Below are 15,935 nucleotides of genomic sequence, written 5' to 3' on the forward strand. Positions count from 1 at the left end.
AATTAGAATGAAATGAGGAACAGATTTTATATAGGTTCCATTAATAAATATCCAGTACATAAAAAGACAAATTAAACAAAAACAAGAGAAATTTAAGAGACAGACAATTATGTCATTGCAAGTGAAAGTGCCTATTAGATTAGATAGACAGAAATAGTAGAAAACATATTGTGTCCTGACGCTTTTACACAAGGACGATAAAGTTACAAAGATAAATATTGCCTTTATATTAGAACCTATTAAGATAATAAAAAGCTCAATATAATAGACAGAGCAATTAATAATCATTAATATAGTAATATTTAATATATCAATTATTAATATAACATTGTAGTACTTTTAATGTATGTACATATCTCATGATTTCCAGATTATAAAATTTGATCGGGAGATCTTATTTATATAAAAGGAGGCTAGAATGTGCTACTATACTACAAACATTAAATTAGTATATAGATACATTAATTTAATGCTCATAGTATGTTATCATCTTCTATCCTCCTTTTTAATAAATAGGATCTCCCGATTAATGAAGACACAATGCAAATGTAAAAAAAATTAAATAAAAGAAAACAATGTCATTTTTGGGCCATACGTGAAACTAAAATATACCTTCTTGGATTTCTGACTAAGATCCAAGGGTAGTATCTGTTCTATCTAAATATGATATACTGATATCATGAGGTTTCCGTTCGCATCGGGCATCCATACAATGAAAATATGTTACAAACTCTTATAAAGATATTGAAAATAAACCATAATAACTAGATATATTCTGACACTACGTCAACCAGATTACTTAGATAAATACTTTTACAGTTTTAACAAAAAGGCGACAATAATATTGCAGGGTCACTATTCACGCTGAACGTTCATAAAATGCATAGCAACAAGATGAAAAATGCTGATGTAAAATTTCCACAGGTCCTGCTAGTTATTAATATTTTATTTAAAATATATTTTAGATTTTATATTATTTCATTTTAAGTGTTTCTATTAATCTGCTTTTTCTCAGTTTTATTGCTTGCCGAGAAGCGTTTTCTAATGGCAAAAAATTTATGTTTAAATTGATTCCCGATGAACTTCTTGTGTATTGCATATTTTGAGGATATGTTTAAGATTACTCAGTTTATTATAAACTTACTTTTTGGACTTCACTCTAATCCATTCATAGTTCAGATTACAGATTCTGTGTTCTGGACCTTACAAACGTTAATTTGATGATTTATTTACATATTTTAAAATTTATGCTAACCAACACATTTTTATCCTCTAATGAAAAGAACCTATTTTTGAAATTCCACGGATTAAGGTTTAATCTTTATTTTAATTCTTTGTTCGAATATTTGATGGATTAATAAATCTTTAATATATAACCGCGTTGACACACTGGTTCTTGTCAGATCACCAAAGTTAAGCAACGTTGAGTCTTGTTAGTATCAGATGGGTGACCATTTGGGAATTCTAGGCGCTGTATGTGCTCTTTGCTTATCTCATCATTTGTTTCCAGTCGTCCTGTACATACACTTCACTTGCCACTGATATTTAACAATGTTGACTCAAGAGAGGTGTGGTTGGAGATTGTGCACCACCTGCAACAGAAATTTCACATGTAGACACTCCTTCGTGGGTATCCATAGTCTCTCAAAGATTGAAGGAGCCCTTTTTATATATATATATATGTGTGTGTGTGTGTGTGTGTGTGTGTGTGTGTGTGTGTGTGTGTGTGTGATGGACTCTCCCGTCGATTCTGACATATGTGCTCCGCCACAACAACTAAGTTGTTCGAAAATCTACACAGGTGATTTGTTTGTGGAATGCTTTGTGCAAAACCAGCCATTCTTTTTTGGTACAACTACTAATCTCAGTCGGTGCAATAGCTGTCACAAAAAAGAGCACTCAGTAGACCTCATATTTTTACATCAGAGTGTTCTTTCTCCTATATGCATGTCTTAACGAAAACTGAGGATTCATCTCTCCCAGTAGATTAAACACATTTCCAGATACCAACCTGGAAATTTTTACAACTGGCATGGTACATACAGCGCCTAGCATCCTAAGTGGTCACCCATGTGGTACTGGTTACTTAATTTCGGTTATATATATATATATATATATATATATATATATATATATATATATATATATATATATATAAGAGGACGACCACTTCATATGCCCTTCGGAACAACAGTATCGAACAACCAAACATTCTTGATATATTGGATAACTGATTTTTCCCTTGGATCACTACTCCTCCGACCTGCCAGTAATACCCCGGAAAATATTGAATTCATTCTGACAATGGACTGCCCAGGTTGTATGAAATTCCTTTTCCTATAACTATTATTCACCATTCAAATAACATTTTCAATATCTGTGCTGAAAAGCTAAATACTTAAAAATTTTGCTAACTGCATTTCACTTCCTCTGATGATATGAGCCATTATTGAAAATCCATGGATTAAGGAAATAAACAATAACTTTTCTCTATATATTCCTTGTTTAAAACAATAAATTCTTAACTTAAAAATATGTGTTTGTATTTTGATTTACAGAATTTAACTTTAACCATTAAACTTATATATTGCTCTATTTTCTAAATATTGAGCGTTGCTTTTTTGGCTAGGATCACCCTGAAAGTTTTACCTCGATGTAATATCTGACAGGATAATTCACTTGATCTTTAATCTGTGATTTATCTCACTTTTATATATATATATATATATATATATATATATATATATATATATATATATATATATATATATATATATATATATATCACTTATATACTTATATATATATATATGATGAAAATAATGGAAATAGTATTCCGACAAAATAGAGAAAATAAAAAAGGAACAAACCGTATTATGTGTTCACCAACGTTTCGTCTTTATTTCGAGACTTCCTCTGGGTGAATGAGATTAAGAAACCAAAAAATATACCAGTACAAAAAATATTTGAAAAAGTTTCACGTGCACAGTGTGACGCAGTTCTATTTAAGAGAAACGGAAAAATTGATGTTGGAAATTCAAAAAGGAAGGGGGGCTGGCGCTGTTAAAGAGAAAGGAAATTTTAGTGACGTCATATAGTCGTTAATTTAATTTTAAAACTATGAACGCAAGTTTATATTCTTATTGGGAAAAAGATATATCTGTTGAAATTTAAATATAAGTTTGTAACAGGAATGAAATTAGTGTTTTTTATGTAATTTATTGATTGAGATTGTGTTAATTATTACAGGGGGTGTTTGAATGGTGTGAGAAAGTTAACCTGTGTCCACAGTTAAATAATGTTCTTTTAATAACAGTTTACTTATTAATGGCGCTATGTTATAGAAACCTCCACGTTGTTTAATAGTGCTTGAAATTGCGATAAGCGCAGATTCAAGGAGTCTCCGGCGCGGTTTATTTGAAATGAATTTAACTACTTTTGCGTGTTTAAAATCAAAGGTGTGGTTATGTTGCAATGTATGAGAGAATAATGCACTTAGAGAATTGCTATTTTTTATATCTCTTTTGTGTTCATTGAGCCTTTTTTCCAATTTACGCTGAGTTTCACCAACGTATTTATGATGGCAATTATGGCAAGGAATAGTATATATACCTCCATCGGAAACTGGTTTGTTATAGAGATGTTTCGTGGTTTTTAATATATGTCTTATGGTTAGTGATGTGGTTTGTACGATAGGAATTTTTAGTTTGTTTAGTGTGTTATAAATTATTGTATTATTGGTGTGTGTAGGTAAAAGAAGATGTCTGTTTATGAGAGAAACGTCTGGTGTGTATGATGTTTTATTATTATTTATTCTGGAAAATATTTGTGTGGCTTTTCTCTTAGCATTCAATATGAAATATGTCGGATATTGCAAGGTTTTCAAAATGTTTGTAAGGTATTTGAATTCTTCGTCCAGATATTCAGGACTGCAAATTCTGAAAGCGCGTAAGAAGAAACCAATTATCATTCCTGTTTTTATTTTATTGTTATGGTGTGAATAGAAATGTATGTAATCGTTTTTGTGTGTAGTTTTGCGGTGAACTTTGAAGGATAGTTTATTATTGGATTTTATTATGAGTATGTCAAGAAAAGGTAATGAGTTATTATTTTCTGTTTCATAGGTAAACTTTATGGAAGGTTCGACTGAGTTTAATTTGTCTGTAATGATATTTATGCGCGTATTTTCAGGAAGAAAAATTAAGATGTCGTCAATGTATCTGAAATACTCTGTGTTTGGAGGTAATCTGAATTTGAAAGGACCAGATTCTAGGAATTCTAAGAAAAGGCAAGCTAATACTCCACTAAGAGGGTTACCCATAGGAAGACCAAAATTTTGTTTATAGAAATTGTTATTGAAATGAAAGTAAGTCATGTTAGTTATAAGTCTAATGATTTTTATAAGAGTGTCGGGAGGAAAAGGTAAGCTAATGTTAGATTTTTTTAAATGTTTAAGGAGTAGATTCAAGCATTTGTTAATGGGGACATTAGTATATAATGATGTTATATCTAAGCTGTGAATAGTTTTGTTTTGCACGTTAATGTTTTTTATTTTGTTCAGTAAATCTCCGGAGTTCTTTATGTGGGAGGTGCTGATAGTACCCAGTAGTGGAGTCAAAACGTTGGATATGGCACGTGCAATTTTGTGTGTGGCACTACCGATGCCGGATATTATATTTCAACCAATCTTATAAAAAACTTATAAAATACAACAAAACTTGGATGTCATACATTGAATACCACCCCAATGTTCCATCACTATATGGCCTGCCAAAAATTCACAAACCAGACATCCCTATGCGCCCTATAATATCCGGCATCGGTAGTGCCACACACAAAATTGCACGTGCCATATCCAACGTTTTGACTCCACTACTGGGTACTATCAGCACCTCCCACATAAAGAACTCCGGAGATTTACTGAACAAAATAAAAAACATTAACGTGCAAAACAAAACTATTCACAGCTTAGATATAACATCATTATATACTAATGTCCCCATTAACAAATGCTTGAATCTACTCCTTAAACATTTAAAAAAATCTAACATTAGCTTACCTTTTCCTCCCGACACTCTTATAAAAATCATTAGACTTATAACTAACATGACTTACTTTCATTTCAATAACAATTTCTATAAACAAAATTTTGGTCTTCCTATGGGTAACCCTCTTAGTGGAGTATTAGCTTGCCTTTTCTTAGAATTCCTAGAATCTGGTCCTTTCAAATTCAGATTACCTCCAAACACAGAGTATTTCAGATACATTGACGACATCTTAATTTTTCTTCCTGAAAATACGCGCATAAATATCATTACAGACAAATTAAACTCAGTCGAACCTTCCATAAAGTTTACCTATGAAACAGAAAATAATAACTCATTACCTTTTCTTGACATACTCATAATAAAATCCAATAATAAACTATCCTTCAAAGTTCACCGCAAAACTACACACAAAAACGATTACATACATTTCTATTCACACCATAACAATAAAATAAAAACAGGAATGATAATTGGTTTCTTCTTACGCGCTTTCAGAATTTGCAGTCCTGAATATCTGGACGAAGAATTCAAATACCTTACAAACATTTTGAAAACCTTGCAATATCCGACATATTTCATATTGAATGCTAAGAGAAAAGCCACACAAATATTTTCCAGAATAAATAATAATAAAACATCATACACACCAGACGTTTCTCTCATAAACAGACATCTTCTTTTACCTACACACACCAATAATACAATAATTTATAACACACTAAACAAACTAAAAATTCCTATCGTACAAACCACATCACTAACCATAAGACATATATTAAAAACCACGAAACATCTCTATAACAAACCAGTTTCCGATGGAGGTATATATACTATTCCTTGCCATAATTGCCATCATAAATACGTTGGTGAAACTCAGCGTAAATTGGAAAAAAGGCTCAATGAACACAAAAGAGATATAAAAAATAGCAATTCTCTAAGTGCATTATTCTCTCATACATTGCAACATAACCACACCTTTGATTTTAAACACGCAAAAGTAGTTAAATTCATTTCAAATAAACCGCGCCGGAGACTCCTTGAATCTGCGCTTATCGCAATTTCAAGCACTATTAAACAACGTGGAGGTTTCTATAACATAGCGCCATTAATAAGTAAACTGTTATTAAAAGAACATTATTTAACTGTGGACACAGGTTAACTTTCTCACACCATTCAAACACCCCCTGTAATAATTAACACAATCTCAATCAATAAATTACATAAAAAACACTAATTTCATTCCTGTTACAAACTTATATTTAAATTTCAACAGATATATCTTTTTCCCAATAAGAATATAAACTTGCGTTCATAGTTTTAAAATTAAATTAACGACTATATGACGTCACTAAAATTTCCTTTCTCTTTAACAGCGCCAGCCCCCCTTCCTTTTTGAATTTCCAACATCAATTTTTCCGTTTCTCTTAAATAGAACTGCGTCACACTGTGCACGTGAAACTTTTTCAAATATTTTTTGTACTGGTATATTTTTTGGTTTCTTAATCTCATTCACCCAGAGGAAGTCTCGAAATAAAGACGAAACGTTGGTGAACACATAATACGGTTTGTTCCTTTTTTATTTTCTCTATATATATATATATATATATATATAGATAGATAGATAGATAGATAGATAAATAGATATAGTCATCCACATACAGTTTCGCTGTACCACAGCTCATCAGTGTGGCTAGACAGGCAACTACCTCCAGCCTGATCAGAACTCAACCGTCCGTATGACAGTCAAGGCTTCTAAGCATTACGATAATCGGCTGTTGCTGTGCGGGTAGTGAATTAAGAATGTTTTGACATCGTCTGTATACTTAAGCTCGATTTCTTTACACAAAGAGCATCACTTAATACGCTAATGGTAATTTGTGTATCACTTCCCAATATGCTCACCTCGAGATGAGGAGCATTATAATCATTTACATATAGTACTGTTTCACTGTATCACAGCTCATCAGTGTAGCTAAACAGGCAACTACCTCAAGCTAGCTAGGATCGAAACCCAACCACCCGTACAACAGTCAAGGCTTCTAACCATTATATATATATATATATATATATATATATATATATATATATATATATACACACAAAATTACAGTTTTTTTTATGTTTAAATTCCATTCAGAAAAATATAATTTTTCAAAACAAAAATTTATTATTTGAACAAAAATACAATATTCGACATTTCGATTCTGTAGAAAGATTTTTTTTTTCTCTTCATTTAATTAGAGATTCGGAAGAAGATGTGTTTAAGTGGTGTTTTTATTTTTAAACTTACTGTTTATTTTTTTTAATTTTTATATTTTTATTTTTATTTTAAATCAAATCTTACATTAACAGATTTAACCTGTTTTAAATTCCAACTTTTTCGTTTTTATCATGATATTTTAGCTGATTGGAATATCCATGTGGAACAGTCAGATTTTACCTTATAATAGAGAACATCTTTTTACAGATCTTACATCAACTAAAACTAGACAGAATAAATAAAAAATTCTCCATTCCCAAAGGATTATTACCGCTTACTCTGGATGCTCCATCGAACAGAATTTGAATTTACTTTCAATGGCGAAATCTTCAACCAATCTGGAACCTAATAACATCGTTCCATTCTATTGAAGGATTATTATTCTATTTGGATACCAAAATCCTTTTTTTGTTTCAACCCTTATTTTCTTTCTGTATGTCCCTTTGTTATATAGTTGTGGAACACGAGAAATTATCTGTTATTTATCTGTCTGTTAATCTATCTATATATCTATGTGTATATATCTCGATCTAACTATCTGTCTAACTGTCAAGGTAAACAAGAGATGAGATATGAAGTTATGTTTTGATAAAAGTTGTCAAAACATATTGAGGTGTGAAATGGACAAATTCACTGGAAGCTCTAAAAATAGCTGACCGGAAGGATGTGTTTGTTATTATGTGTTCAGGTTGGCTGGACATAGAGTCGAGTTGGAATTTGGACATTCAGAGGAGAAATGGGTTAACAGTTGTCTCCCCCACCCATTGGGAGGGAGCTGACGTGTCTCAAAATTGGAGGCTAGAATTAACCACCCAGGCAAAGATACTCACTTTTCATTCTTCTGCAATCGACACCTGCAAAGTAATAAAAAAAACTATATAAAACCAACCATCGTCTTGGAGTTGAAATGCATTCTTCCACAGGTTCCAGCTTCCCTCCAGGAACAGATGAATTTGTAAGTGGACCAAAAGACCAACGACGCAGTTGAAAAGTTGATGAGGTATGTCGAAAAATATGTGTTTATGTTATGTCTGACACACATGCATGCAACACATTTAGATGATCACGGAACATAAATAGGCTGCAACACGATAACTTCGGGTTCAGATAGTGAAGAACCCCACAATTGACCTTAAGTAACATGACACACAATAACACGATGTATATAAATGAACCACCTCCATAATATAAAACCTTAAAAAGATTTAATCTTTAATATATTTTCTATGTATCTGCTGAGTAGCAAAATTATATCAAACCAGATTCTAAACTAAGTATTATGGTATATGTTCGATGCACAGTTAGGAATTAATAGGGATTAATGGGGGATTAGTATTTGTTCCACTATCTTGTTGAGAAAACTATTGCCCCGATTTGGTTAAAATTTTATGCAAACCTTTATTATGATACGGTGCAGCAAACTAAGTATTATGGTAAGTATTTGATGCACACTTAGGGATTAATAGGAATTAGTATTTAATGAAAAAAAATGAACACAAATTTAAGCATATTCAACCATCAAGTTGGCATAAAGTACTTTTTCTAAGTCAACAAGCTGTAAATTTGCCCGTTTTTAACAGGTTGAAACGAAAGCTAGTATATATATGTTTTTGTTCTAGCAATACACCATGTTAAAAGTACTTAAATAACATTCAACAATATATTTTCTTTGATCTATGTCAAGATTCCGAAAAATCTATATTTACCAAGATGTCCGTTGTGGTTCGTTTGAAGAATGGTTTATTAGGCTTGATGTTCAGTGTGCTTATTTAGGACCAGGTTTCATTCATTTCTCGTTATTTGGCCGGAGTTAGATTCTAGCAAGAAGGTCATCCCAACTTCGCATCCCTTTCAATTTGATGTATGAATCCATAACTGGTTTTACAAATGAATACTCTTCTATTTATAGTAATCGCTGGAGAATGTGCCAGAATTCAATAATTTAGAACAATAATTTAGAACACTTAGTTTTTGGAATCTTCTGGAACCAACGAAAAAAGAATACTTGTTTCCAGTTATATTTTAAAAGTCTTCAGAAACGCTTAAAAGGATATTTTAATTTCCTAATATTATAAGTAATATTTTTTATGGTATTTTATATATTTAATTTATATATTATTTATATTTATTGTTGTATTATATTTTATATTTCATTTTATTATATAATATTTTAAGTATTATTATTTTATTATAATATTTAATTATATTAATAATTATTTTCATTTATTTTTGGTTAATTATATTATTTTGTGTAAGAAATTGTAATTTCTTCATATTTTAAGAAAAAAAGATGTCCTCGTATGACCCTAAGCGACGATATGGAAAAAAATGGCTTTACCGATGATAGATAAATTAAAATAACGGTTTCGATTATCGATTATCAGTAATTATTGGGGATATTCTGAGACAAAGCTTAACTAAGATCACTCTCAGACTTATACACTAAATTTCTGTAAATTTTAAAGAAAATCTGTTCAGCCGTTTCGAAGTCTATAAGGAAAAAACTCACACACACAAACAATAATGCATTTATATAATTGTAAATAGATAGATAGATAAATAGATAGATAGATAGATATAATCAAAATCAGGAAGTAAAAATTAAGTTTACAAACCAAAAGCTTCTGTAAATTTAAAGAGAATATAAATATTAATTTTTATATAGTAATCCATATCATATAAAAAAGCTCAATACAACCAAAATAGGAAATACACCATACTCAAAAAGAAATATTAAGATTTCCTTAATTTTTTTGAGTATCCTGTCAAACAATAAATCCTTGTCAAACAATAAATTCTTGTAAATTATAATTTACAGTCTTTAATTGTGTTCTTTTATATATTATATATATGTGTGTGTGTGTGTGTGTGTGTGTGTGTGTGTGTGTGTGTGTGTGTGTGTGTGTGTGTGTGTGTGTGTGTGCGTGCTTTCTGAGAAATACATTTCTGTTTCTGATGAATGGTTTGGAGAAATCTGCTATTCAACAAAACACAGGTAAGCATCTATTTCTGATGAGTTGTTTAGAGTATTTCCGCTATTCAACAATATGCGTGTAAGACGTACTACATTTATATATTAACTACTATGAGTGTGAAATAAATACATTTTCTGATTTTGGAATTGTAACAAGGGATATATATATATATATATATATATATATATATATATATATATATATATATATATATATATATTATATAAGAGCAAATAGTTAATATAACATGTTAAAAAACACTTTGAAAAAGAGTTAAAAACATATTTAATTTGAAAAGGAAACACTAAATAAGTGGATAGTCCTTAATCCGCGGAGTTTCAAAGAAATACTTTCCTTCTAATCAGAGAGTAGGATTTAGCAAAATACGGGATCGGATTTTGCTTGCAAAAGTATTTGATGAAACTACAAGTAAGTCAAAGATCTTACTTGATAACAAAAAGTGAAGCAGAGGGAATAGGGTGAAGAAAAAAGTGATTTCACGTGAATGGATAGTCTGGTGAAAGGTAAAGTATCCAATGATGGTTAGTTAAATTTTCATTCGCACAAGTAAAATCCAAGGGAATCGTGTAATTGGAAGATGGTCCAAAATAATCCAAAAGACAGAAATCCGTGGAATAATTCACAAATAGATACAAGGAAATGGGGAAAGAATTCCAATAATATTATTAAAAGAAAGAGAAGATATGCATTAGATTCGGTTGCCGAGGCAAGGTATAATTAAGAAAAATGAGTGAAGAAGAGGAGAGAGAAAAAAATTGAATGGTGATTGAATTAAATTTAAAATAGAAAAGCCAATGTCAAAATTACTCAGACAAGATGACGTTAAAAGGTGCCAAAAATATAGAGCAAAAAAGAAGTCAACTGAAATATACAAGTTATTACTTAAGAAAATATCAGCAGGAGTTATTAAAAGACACCAAATGAAATGAAAAAAAGATTTAAGGGGAGCGAATGGTCGGTATCAGCAAATTCTTGGTAAAGCAAGTAAGTATGTAAATAAATGCATATAGTAAAATATAAGTAAATATACATACAGGATATGAATGTGTAGGTAGATTGATATATTTGATAGATAGGAATATTTAAACACTAAAATGGAAATTGTAGATAAAAAATCGGCCAAACAAACAAAAAATAAAGAATTAAAATAAAGGATTATTAAGTTATAAAGTATTAAGAAAGTATGTAGGAAAAACGATAATGTTATAGAAAAATTATATATCTGAAAGGTTGAAAGTAATAACTATGTAATTTCAAAATTACCATGATTAAATTTGGACTTATGTTTACAGAAAGAGATCAGTTCGTTTTTAGAATTTATTATATTGTTACTTTGAGGGGAAGTAATTATAGTTATAGCTTTGGTTGTGCAGAGGCGACATGACTTAGAGCCTGGAGTATTAGACTTAACTTTTTTTAGGATAGTCCATTTGATTGAGAATGGGGTATTATTAGAATTAAGTTTTTTAATTAAAGTGGTTAAAGAAGTTCCTTGTTATTATTAGAATTATGGTTGTTAAAAGAAGAAATATGGTTTGATATTCTTTTCTTAATTAATGTTGAAGTAGTGCCGATATATGTATGTACTTTATTAAAAGTTCGAGGTCTGAAATTAATATTAATTTGCTGATTTGTATTTGTATATATACATATATATATATATATATATACGTCAACCACCTTAAGTCATAGAAAACTCCTGTGTCTGGTTAACTTTGTGCCTATTAGTCCAGACCAAACAATCTGTTTAATATGCAGCAGCGTTTGCAAGTCTACTACTGGTTTGAGAAGACATATGATTGCTCATAGGAATACCCTTCAGCCTCCAGCAGAAGTTAACTCAGTGGAAATTGTTCAATTTGTATGTCGCATTTGCTTCAAGATGTGCCAATCTGTGGCGGGACTGTAGAGTCATCTGAGATGGCATGGACAACGAGATGGGGAGAACTCAATATGATGGCGATCATCTGGAAAGATGATTGCTTATAGGAATACCCTTCAGCCTCCAGCAGAAGTTAACTCAGTGGAAATTGCTCAATTTGTATGTCACATTTGCTTCAAGATGTGCAAATCTGCGATGGGACTGTAGAGTCATCTGAGATGGCATGGACGACGAGATGGGGAGAACTCAATATAACGGCGATCATCTGGAAAGATGCAGCAACCATAACCATTATGTATGCACCAATTCTCCTAATAATCGTGAAAGGCAAAATGTTACTTTAGTTGGTGCAACTTTATTATAATGTGTCTACAAAAAATGCATTTCAGAGAAAAACATTATTACGTACTTATGTGCCATGCCACAATTAATATAAATTCCAAAAATGACAAAAAATGGTCTAGTAAAAAAGTAATTATAAGTAAAAACAAAATTTTTCCAAGTTCCAATTTCACTGTAAATTAATCCTTTAGTTGCTTGAAATCGGGGGGAGATAACGGCTTTGAAGTCGTCCATCTTGCTTATTCTCAATAAGACTACGCACCTTTTTTTACAAAAATTAGTTCTAGTACGTTTTCTACTGCACGATGTTTCATAAATTTTGGATTTTACACTAATTTCACCATGGCACTTAAGTATATAAAAATGTTTTTCCCTGAAATACCTTTATTTGAAAATACACGACACACTATAGTAAAGTTGAACCGTTTTAGTTTTGCAAGTTTTTTTTGTTTGTTTATTTTTTAATGAATACACTACTCAGTGATTGCTAACCTTAGGAAAGCAAATATTTACCCGATTCTGCAAACGTGGCAGAATACGTAAACATATTTTATATCGTTATATATTGGATGACCTTGAAAAGGACGAAAATAGGAAGTTGCCTGTCGAACGAGCCAAAGGTTAAAATTGACATTCATTGCAATAGGAAGACAGAAATAGATGTAATGGAATCAATAGGAAGCATTTCTAAAAGGTAACTTTTTAAGACATTAGTCATTTAAGACCGACAGCCTGTCTATCTGTCTGTCTGTCTGTCTGTCTGTCTCTGTTTCATTCTCTAAGACTGGACATGTAAAAGCGAATAATAAAACGAGATAAATTCATTATAGTCATTCGAGTTGATCATTTTAAGTAAAAATGACTAGGGGTATTCTGCCCAACAACAACAAAGCAATCACCATTCCATCCAGCCAAGAAGTTATCAGGGTATTGAGGCGTCGTTATCTCGATGGTGACAATTAAGGGCTAGTGTAGTTTGGCCGTGTATAAAGCACCAGAGATGTAAAGGCACGAGTCTATATGATGTGAAATGATCTTTAAAGATCATGGGGAGGGGGTTAGAGTTAGAGTGTGCTATTAATTTGCATATGAATGAAGTAGCTGTGTTAATAAGAACGAATTCAGAATAGGAACGCTAATACTTGGCAAAAAAAAAAAAGAATACACCGAATTTAAGAAGACGTGCAAAGGTCGAGGAAGTACGGTCAGTTTTTTTTCTTTTCTTTTTCTTCGTTTTAGATAACATAATTATTATCATTGCTACCATATCAATCCCTTTGTAAAGAAGATAGTATCAAACAATATTTGCTGGACAGTCATCCACTCTAAAACAAATAACAATGGGTATATATATATATATATATATATATATATATATATATATATATATATATATATATATAAAGCTGAATGTGTGTGTGTGTGTGTGTGTGGTCACGAATAGGCTCCTATATGGTTGACTATTTTAAAAAACTGATTACATATAATGATAGAAGATGTATCGAGACACAGGAATGGGTATGTTTGATCTGGCAGAACAGTGGTTCATTAAAATTGTGGGGTCTGCGTTCGTGCCTGGTCCAAAAAGTATGGAAATAAAAAATTTAAAAATTAAAAGAAACGTTTATAAGTGTTTTTGATATAGATGTATATAAGAATACTTTGATAAGTATGTTTTAACTTAAATAGGGATGGTATAATAAAATTGTGGGGTCTGCATACACGCCTGGCATCCATAGAATGGAAATAGGAACAAACTTTAATAAAGACTTTTCATATCTATCTACATAAGTATACTTTGATAATTATGTTTCAGTTTGAAGAAATATGGTATAATAAAATTATGGGGTGTTCGTTCGCACCTGACCTCCATAGAACGGAAATATGTCACAAAGTTTAACAAGGTTTTTTAATATAGATCCACAGAATATTGTGATAAGTGTTTCAGTGTGAACAGGTATGGTATAATAAATTATGGGGCTTATCTATTTTATTTTTACTTTCATCATATTTTGCTTTGGTTTTGATACCCCCAAATTCAAAGCTATCTTATTACAACCCTTCCTTTTCATAACCTATCATACTTTCATAAACCAGAGTCCATTTTCTGGAGGCTGTTTTTGAACCCAGTCAACGACGGGTACTTTTGCTAGTATATATATATATAATACACTATGAAACTAACGTCAAAAAGTTAAAAATACTTGAAGCTATAGACATTAAAGCGCAAAAATCTGCCCTTAAACAAATTACATTCCAATCCAACTAAACCATACTCAAATGCTTGTTATAATCACTCTCCTCCTATGTAATCTAGTACTAACCGCAGAACTGGGCATCTGCATTTCCACACTGGGCATTCACAACGTCGCATACATTCACCACTACAGCCCTCCTCGCAAATAATATTCACACATCCTTCCTGATGATATTTTCTTGGAAAAGACAAAAAGTATTACTGCAGTCAACTTTGAACTACACATGGGACTTATATTAATTCTTTCGATCTACACACTAAAAAAAGATCACTAGAAAAATTGAAAAAATAAAAAAGGTCTATATATATATATATATATATATATATATATATATATATATATATATATATATATATATATATATATATATTGAATTATGTATGGTTTTCAATTCAAATCAATTGATTAGTTATGATAACCGACTGTAATGATCAATCGTTTTTTTTTGTGTTTTTTTTTTAGCTTTGTTTAGTTTCGTATATACAAACATGTATAATAGTTTATAATTTGTTGATATTATCTTCATAAGTATGCCTACACAAATTAGAATTAATAAATTTACTAATTATTAAATAGAACATTTTGGTAGAAGATTCATAAATCAATAAAAATTGTTATTACAAATAGTTAGATTTAATAATTTTATTTGATAAAAATTCAATATGACGTAATGGAAAAAAAAAAGGTATTTGCAGCTTCTCTTCCAATTTTCGGATATTTATCATGTCAAATCACACTACAATTCCTTTTGACAGATTGATTGTTGCTATATCTTCTGATGAGTTAAGGGCATAATAGATTCACTGAGTGATATAATAATTGATTGATTTTGCGCTATGAAACAGATACTGTCAAGAATTGTATAAATCAACTGAATCAAAGGAATAAATTATAAGATGGTCAACATCATGAATTTTGGAATATAACTTTTTGTCATTTATTTTCTCTCTCTCTATCTCTATCTCTCTCTCTCTCTCTCTCTCTCTCTCTCTCTCTCTCTCTCTCTCTATATATATATATATATATATATATATATATATATATATATATATATATTTTTGTTAATGTAAATATAGTCATATCTTGCTCTTGCGACTGAGCACTATCAACGACCCTTGTTGAAATTCAATTATTTTCAATTTTTGGATA

The sequence above is a fragment of the Euprymna scolopes genome, chromosome 7 (assembly GCF_053919585.1).
Source record: "Euprymna scolopes isolate OS-2025 chromosome 7, ASM5391958v1, whole genome shotgun sequence".
Taxonomy (NCBI): domain Eukaryota; kingdom Metazoa; phylum Mollusca; class Cephalopoda; order Sepiida; family Sepiolidae; genus Euprymna; species Euprymna scolopes.